We start from the raw sequence: 8,773 nt of genomic DNA, 5'->3' as shown, positions 1-8,773 counted from the left end.
AAGAAGACCCTAGCTAGAAGGCCTAAGTATTTGTAAACATATTTTGAGTTTCATGAGTCATTATTCAATGAGCTTAGAGCCAGGAGGAAAAACATACAGTGGAGGAACCAACCAGAAGGAAGGAAAATTCTCAGTGTTCTAGATGAAGAAGAAAGAAATGAAGGAAAGAAGGAAAGACAAAAAAGAAAGAAGACAAAATTATAAATTAACTTCTAAAAGAATCAAGAAATAAATCTAAACCTTTGAAGCAAAGGACGGATACCTGAAACAATAGTTAAAATAAAGAGAATTTAAAAGTATGTTTTGGTGGCAAAAGAAATGTTCTCCTATTTGAGAAGAAAGGGTAGCTGAATTGAGGATGACGCTTCTGAACCTTAGAGGCCAATATTGAAAGTGAGGGGGAAAAGCCACCTATCAAAACAGGAGGTGTTGTAGGCAAATCCCCTTCATAGTTTCATATACATAAGAGAGAACTGCTTAAAGAAAGAGGGATGGGGGCTCCTCTTATATGCTATGTTTTTGAGATCTGATATTTAAGAGAATAGTTATATTAAAATTGTATAAATTTGTAAAAAAAGAAACCATTTAAACTCACGCGAGATTTATGTTGACCCAATACAAATTTAAGTGTGAAGATACAGAACAGTACATTTCAGAAGTAGTGATATTTTGTTCTTTTGTGAATAAATTTTATATGACTCCAAGTGCCAGCAACTCATAATTATGAATCTTCCAGAATCACTAGTTCACAACTAATTAATAACAGCTTCAACTTGGGATTTCTTTCTAGTTCCCCTGAAAAGCCGCGTGGGGGTTGTTTCCTGAGAGAGCTGTAACAGGACTGGCTGGGCTCTACCTGGTCCCAGCCGTTATACAAGAAAGCGAAATGGTGGCACAATTTATGCTCAAAGAATAGAACACCCCAGGGGACTGACAACCCAAAAGAAGAGAAAATTTAAAAATCCAAATTTAGGGAGGGCATCCCACACGCACTCGACATCCCTTCTTGTGATAGGAATGATTTTCAGATTCAAAATCTAGCACAAACGCCCGTAATTGACAAATGAACATCTCCCTGGGGAAAACATAAATTACAAGATTTTACCCCACTGGGGCAAATACCTCTTGGTATCTTGAGGGTATTCCAAGGCCATTCTTTATCCGTGCTATTCTTTATCCCCGCTTCCCACTCCCAGTGGGGATTTCAGAATTATAGGGACCGGATGTCAGATGCAATCAAGCATGTTGAGCAATGCTCCTTCCTGTTAGGTCACATGAGGTTCCCACATATTATAATCCTGTAGCAGAAGAACAGCAAGGAGATTAAAACACAAAACGGCACTTTCTCTTCTCTTCTGCCCTAGATCATCCTGGGCACCGGAAAGGCTCTCCCAAATCTGCTGTGCAGCATCACATGGCCGGCCAATGTCGGCTGTAGCAGGAAGTTAAACTTTTCCGGTTGTCACAAAGAAACACAGCCCTGTTCTCCCTGACCCCTGCCTTTGTTCTCAGCTCTGTGTAGGACTCCCAGTGTTGGCGTGCTTCCCTAGCAGAGGAGACACAAATTACACGGTTTCTAAAGTCCTGTCTTGGAACGGGATCCAAACTCATATAAAGGGTACTGTTTCCTGGGCAGGCAATGAATAGCCCTACTGTAGTCTCTGGAAGGCACTCAGGTATTCCTATTGTGCTTAGCCAGCCACGCCCCCCTAAATAACTCAAGCAGAGAGAGGCACGCCATAAAGACTTCACATAAGAGTTGCTTTGGAGAAATTGTTTGGCAAGGATTGAAGTATTTCCAGCTAGGGTCCAATTCTCACATGCTGGTTGTGGGGGGCGGTGTGGGGTGGTGGCTGGCAGCATTTGGCTGAAAAGCCTTTAACAAACTCAGCCCATCTTTCTTTAGCTGAGGTGATGGGTGCTGAGACCATGAGCCAGATTCTAGCCCAGTGCTGCGGTCAGAGCCGCACCACCGTTCTACGAAGGTACATTGGCGCAGTCCCCACAAGAGTTTACATATCTTAAGAATAGTTTCACTGAGCAACTTTAGTCAGAGTACTTGAATCTGAAGGAGATGATGATCAAATTTATTTTTATTATAAAATAAAAGAGCTCTATTTTTATTATCAAATAAAAAGAGTTTGTGATCTTCCAATGCTGATATTATTTTAATTCAATGTCTTACTAAAATCCCATTTATAGAGGCAAGATTTAAGAATGAATCACTGAATTTTTTAAGAGTTTGTTTATTTATTTATTTATTTATTTATTTATTTATTTATTTTGTGTGTGTGTGTGTGTGTGTGTGTGTGTGTGTGTGTGTGTGTGTTTTCCTGCATGTCTGTCTGTGCAGCACATGCATGCAATACATGTAGAATCTAGAAGACAGGCTTAGACCACCTGAACCTGGAGTTACAGACAGTTGTGAGCTACCATGCGGGTGCTGGGAATCAAACCAATGCTCTTAACCACTGAGCCATCTCTCCAGCCTGCACTAGTTAAATTAAGTTTAAGTCGGCATACAAAGTAATGGGATTCATTATGGAGTTTCCATGGATACTTTATTCTTATTTCTCTCCTTCCTACCTTCCCCATCTTCCTGCATCCCTTTACTAGTCACCTTTCTTCCTACCCAATAATCTCCCTTCTGGTTTCAAATCACGAGTACTTCATTACTTTCCCCACTCCACCCCCAGTCTCCTTTAAGATCTGCACTCATGGTCTCCATGGCCTCCACACAGATATACATACACACACATATCTATACTCACACACACACATGCACACACTCACACATTCTCACACACACAGAGAGAGAGAGAGAGAGAGAGAGAGAGAGAGAGAGAGAGAGAGGGAGAGAGAGAGAGAGGGAGGGAGAGAGAGAGATTTAAATCTAGATTCCACTTATGAGAGAAAACACGTTATCTGTCTTTGAGTCTGGTTTTATTTGCTTAACAAAAGAAATCCCTGGCATTTTAAGACATGGACCCCGAATTCTTTGAGACTCCTGAGGCAAGGAAGGTCTGTGCTCTCCCCTAACATTAGACTTTATGACTTCTTGACTAATCAAATCAGAGAAATACCATGCTGAACATCTTTAAAGTGCTAGACTTTGACTTCCTCTGTCAAGTCCACTCTATAGGGGAATGGAAGTGAGGTCCGTCCTATAAGGAAAGCGTGTGGCAAGGAAGCCAAACCATAGACCACACCTCCTTGACTCCCCAGGAGACTGCACCAGTTTCCCAGCATATAAATATCCAATCATAAAAGTGGATCCACCAGCCCCAAATCATCATCGGCAGCAGACCCTCGTGTGGAGTAGACGAGTTGATCTTGGTGAACCCAAAGAGACCGCAGGTTAATAAGTAAAACAATTTGTCATTTCAAGGTTTAGGTGTCTAACTGGAGAGTGGTTGTCATGCATGCATTATAGAGCCAGTGCATTTTGCCACGAGACGTCTTCAGGACACCAAACAGTTAAACATGATGTCTCCTTAATCCAGTACCAGCTTTAAAATCCAAGGGGACAGACTGTGTTTAAAAGAAGCAGCAAGTGTACATTAGCACTGCGTATTTTATTTTGCAGCAGACTGAAATCAATATCCCGACAAACAAAAATTTAATATCATCATTAATAAAAACTAAACACGGGTGGCCAATTCAAATGGTAATGTTCTCACTAATAAAGTTGTGTTGATGTTACCTTTGGCGTTTGCCCTCAATTGCATTTGTCTCACCGTGGGCTGGCTTTGTTATGGTTTAACGTTGCTGGGACATTAGATTATATGAGAGAATTACGACAGCATGATCATAAAGATGCTCAGCCTTGGGTGCGATGCACCAGCACGAAGGCACCTGAGTGCACGAAGCACTAGAATGCTGCTCAAGCCCTTATCACAAAAGCTAGAGTTACAGATGTACCTGTTCAGCAGACAGGTCGTGACTTCAGCAACACAGCGAGTGTCTGCGAGTGGCCACAGCTAAAACAAGAAACACAGTGGATGCCGCCAAACACCACTGAGCATCCTGGTGCGGTTTATGCAGCTGGAAGACAGTATCTGTGCCTGGGTAATTTACAAAGAACTGGAGTTTATTTCTGCCAGGTTGAGAGGCTGGGACACCCTAGAGGTTGAGGCACCAGCAAATTGGACCGATCTGCACTTGTCACAGAAGGGAAGCACTGCTCTTCACAGAGGAAGAGCAGGATACTCTAAGGCAGCATGAAACCTTTTTGATAAAGATGGAAGGAGCCCTCATGGCACAGCCTCCCCTTCAAGTCCCACCTCTCTACACTGTCCCCGTGGCCGACTTCTGTATGTTGGAGGGAACACATTCAGGTGTTAGCTGCTACTTCTGAAGTAAGACTATTTCCCTTTCATCTCGAGTGGGCTCCATTACCTTCTTTTTTTTTTAATTCATTCATTCATATTACATCTCAATTGTTATCCCATCCCTTGTATCCTCCCATTCCTTCCTCTCTCCCGCTTTCCCCCTTATTCCCCTGCCCTATGACTGTGACTGAGAGGGACCTCCTCCCCCTGTATATGCTCATATGGTATCAAGTCTTTTCTTGGTAGCCTGCTATCCTTCCTCTGAGTGCCACCAGGCCTCCCCCTCAAGGGGACATGGTCAAATATGGGACACCAGAGTTCATGTGAAAGTCAGTTCCCACTCTCCACTCAACTGTGGAGAATATCTTGTCCATTGGCTAGATCTGGGTCAGGGTTCAATGTTTACTGCATGTAAAATCCTTGGCTGGTGCCTGAGCAGGACCCTTGGGCCCAGATCCGCCCATCACAATGTTCTTCTTGTAGGTTTCTAGGACCCTCTGGATCCTTCTATTTCCCCATTCCCCCATGTTTCTCTCACCTAAACTCCCAATAGGATGTCCTCCTCTCTGTCCCACTTTCTCCATTCCCTTCTATTTTCATACACAGAGCATTTCTACCTGAAACTAGATTCATGGACCATAAGCCATCTCACTGTCCATCTTCCCTGGGCAGATGCTGCCTATAAATGACCATGCACTTTAAGCAGACTGAGGGAGCTAAGCTTCCTGATAAGGGCAATGTATCAGCACGTTGTTTACCCAGTGTGGCAACATCTGTTATTTTGGGTTGGCTTGCTTGGGCTTCATTCCTTCTGACTGGTTACAGCACTCAGAGTCTTCAAACAGGAAGTGCTGTGGTGCAGGCATCTTTGCTGTTACCCAGGCATCCTCTCTGTTCTTCACAGCAGTGGCAATTGGGTTTAGAGTTAGGTAGGAGACATATGTTAGGAAGGTAGACATTCTTTGGAATTCCTGAGTAATGAGCTCTCTTTCATCAGAGACTGCAAGACTAGGGCAAGGCTGGAGCTTCTTGGGCAGCCATGAGGGGGACACGTGACTCTGAGTGACTACAACACAAAGCAGAGCAGAGACACAAAGGACTCCAGAGGTACTGTGAGAGAGGGTGAGTCATGACAGATAAGAGCAAAAGTACCTCTTGTGCTTAAGCTCATTTGAAGGGAGTATTTGTCATTTGTAACAGAAGATTCCTGAAGCAGCTAATCTATCGGATGATTTTCTGTTGGACTGAGAGAAACTATATAGGAGAACATGTGAAAACGGAGCTAAGGGAGAGCCCAAGTTGGGGGCGCCCCTAATGACGGCATGCTAGGAAGCTTACAACAAACAGAAGGGCCTGATGTTTTGCCACCAGAGCTGTTGAGGAGTAATGGAGACCACAGGCTTCTGGTGATTGTCAGAAATGCTCTTCGTGGGGCCTGTGGTTGCTTTACAACTGTGCATATTACTTAACAAAAATCTAAAAATAACTTAGGGTTTTTAATGAATACCTAGCCACAATTGCGGTCAACCCCACAACCACAAACTGGCTTCACTACAACCTCCTGGTAGAGATGGCAGGGCTGAAGCCTGGAGTGTAAAGGGTCATGATTTGGACCTAATTAATCCAGACTCTGAATTTACAGGTCTCTTTACTACCAAACCCTACTGGAGAAAAGTGGATAGTGTTTCACATACCTCATGTATGAAGCATCTTCTTTAGAATAAAAGTAGTCCTGGAGGTGATGGTGCACACCTTTAATCCCAGCGCTTGTGAGGCAGAGGTAGGTAAATCTCTGTGAGTTTAAGGTCAGCCTGGTCAATAGAGTGAGTTCCAGGACAGCCAGGGCTACACAGTGAGACCCTCTCTCAAGAAAGAAAGGAAGGGAGGAGGGAAGGAAGGAAGGAAGGAAGGAAGGAAGGAAGGAAGGAAAGATAAAATGGGCAATAGCAGAGATCTGGTACTGAGCTTTTCTGAACATCTGTGTCAGCTCAGCATACAGGAAGGAAAAGCTCCCATCTCAAGATGACAGATGAACAAAAGCCCTCCTTTGCCTCTCACTAAAATAACAAGTAGTACTTGAAACTACTGTTAGATTGTTTTACCTTTCTCAGTATCAGAATTCCATCTCTCTTGGGGCAATGTAGCCTGGGAACTGTCAGGGGAATGAGAGTGAAGCTTGCGAGTTCCCTCTTATAGGCTAGTTAGAAATTTGTGGAGGACAGTAAGTTCGAGAAGTTGTAGTTTTCAAAAGAAAGGATGGGCTGTGCAACATTAGCTCTGCCCCATTTAACCAAGAAGCTAGCCAGAAGAGAGTCATGCTTAATATAGTAAAATGCCTGGGAACAGGGATAGACGCCAAAGCAGTCCATGTAATATCCTGGTGGTGGTGGGAGGGTAAACAGAGCGGGAAGGACAAGGTGGAAAGTCAGAATGTGTGATTCCTGACAGCCGAATGGCTTCCTGGGCAGGCTGAGAATGCTGCCTGGGTGCAGGGGGCTTCTCAGCAGCTGATGCTTGCCATGGTTAGGAGAGTGGAGAGCAGGGCCAAGCAGGGAAAGGATTTCCGTGTCATTTCTGTGAGCGGTTAAGTTGAGGAGTATAGGTCCTGAAAAGATGGGGACAGGACAAGAGACAGCACAAATAATCCTTTAGGAGGTATTGGGCCAGGAGCATGTGGCAGATACGAAAAGACTGGGAGTTATTTATGTGTCAGGGAAACCCAAGAGCAACGGAGCTGGCATAAGGAAGCCCTGGGCCTGGGCAAATCAAGGGAGAAAGTCATGACGTCATCGGCTACTGGAGGCAACAGAAAGCAAGCTCAGCTACCTTCAGCAGGGAACAGTTCGGCCTCACTGAAGGCACAGAACCAAGCTAAGGGTCCCACCCATCGCTGTATGTCCTGAGGTTAGGAACCTCTCTTCCATCACCCAAGTGTCACCTGTGAGAGTTTCAAGGAAGAACAATATAAAATTCCAAACAATTATCCCAAAGCAGTGGCTTACTTAAAAAAAAAAAAAAAAAACAACTAAATACCAAGCCCTATTGGACTGAAGTTAGTCTGTGGGGAACTTTGCCCCCAACTAACTGACACCATCTAAGGAATTTACGTCCCCTCACCCAGTGTCTACACTGCATCCTGGCCTAGGCTTTGCTATTTCCCTTATTCCTCCTGTCACAGAGTGATTCCGTATCTTTCTTTGAAACTTCGTTCTCCAGGCCTTAATAATCACAATGTTTACCAGGAGAACAGACTGAATATGTAAATTGTTGGAATTTCTATACAGGCCTACAGTGCCACTGGGTTAAAATCCCTAAGCATGGTCTTGGAATCTGCTTTGAATTACCCCACCCCCACGCCGACCCATGCTCCCACTCCCACCCCCACCCCCACCCTGTGGTGCAGCTGGAAAGGGATACTGTATCTCTTAGCTGGGCATCAGCAAGCTGAATCTAATCCCATGAGACTTCTATGTCAGACATTGCGTCTGGCAGACCAGCACTGGCAATGTCCGCAGTTACCATAGCAACGTGCCCTTGCGCTTTTCCAACTGCAGTTCTGCCCAATTGGACTCCTTCTTTCCCGAGTGCTTAGGGTGGGGTTGCCATCACGTCCTGATCTTGATCACACAAGACCAAACTAAAACCTACCAATTTGGCTAAAGTTGCTAAGTAAAGGCCTCTGCGCCACGTCAAGCAGACGGATCTGTACAGCTCCACTGAATGCGTGAATCCGCACTCAGACATGGGACTGGGATTGGGTGGGTGGCTAGAGGCGCTGGGTAGGAAAAGGGTAACAAAGATGAGTAGGGTATGCTCCCTGTCTTTTCAGGAAAACAGCTTCTAGGCTACATGAAAAGCAGCCCGTGTTCAGTCTAGGCCCGTGAGGTACCAGGAACTAACCACTGGCCTGCCGCCCAAGGGCCACTTGTTCTAGAAACGAAGCGTTTGAACTCATTATTGGGCCGTTCAGGTGGCTTATTTAAATTTTCTGCCTTTTAATTTTAATCACTTTGTAAGAAAGATTTGAGGCAAATTTGGGGTAGGAAGTTCCAGATGGGGACTTACTCTAAGGGCAGAGAAGATAGTGAAAAGTAAAGCTTAGAATCAAGACACATGGACGCAACAGCAGACCGAGGAGAAAGGGATGGGGTGGGGCCTTGAGGCTGGGGACAAAACTGCTACCAGAAGTCAGTTCTACCTGTCCTGGGGAAAGTGAATTGGACACTGACAGCACGAGTGGATGTGAAAAGCGGACACTCCCTATCCCCCTGAGTCAGTTCTGATGCAGACTAGTCGGAAACATTACCCACCAAGATGGAAAACACTACATGGCAGTGGCAAGGAAGTCACTCGGAATCAGTCTGCTCAGAGACAACATACGAAGGTCACAAAACACTAAGAGCCAAACATCAGAAGCTGGGAGCTTAAGCATCGACCCCAGG

The sequence above is a fragment of the Acomys minous genome (genome assembly GCF_964271855.1).
Source record: "Acomys minous genome assembly, chromosome: 18".
Classification (NCBI taxonomy): domain Eukaryota; kingdom Metazoa; phylum Chordata; class Mammalia; order Rodentia; family Muridae; genus Acomys; species Acomys minous.
This window is presented reverse-complemented; position numbering follows the sequence as displayed.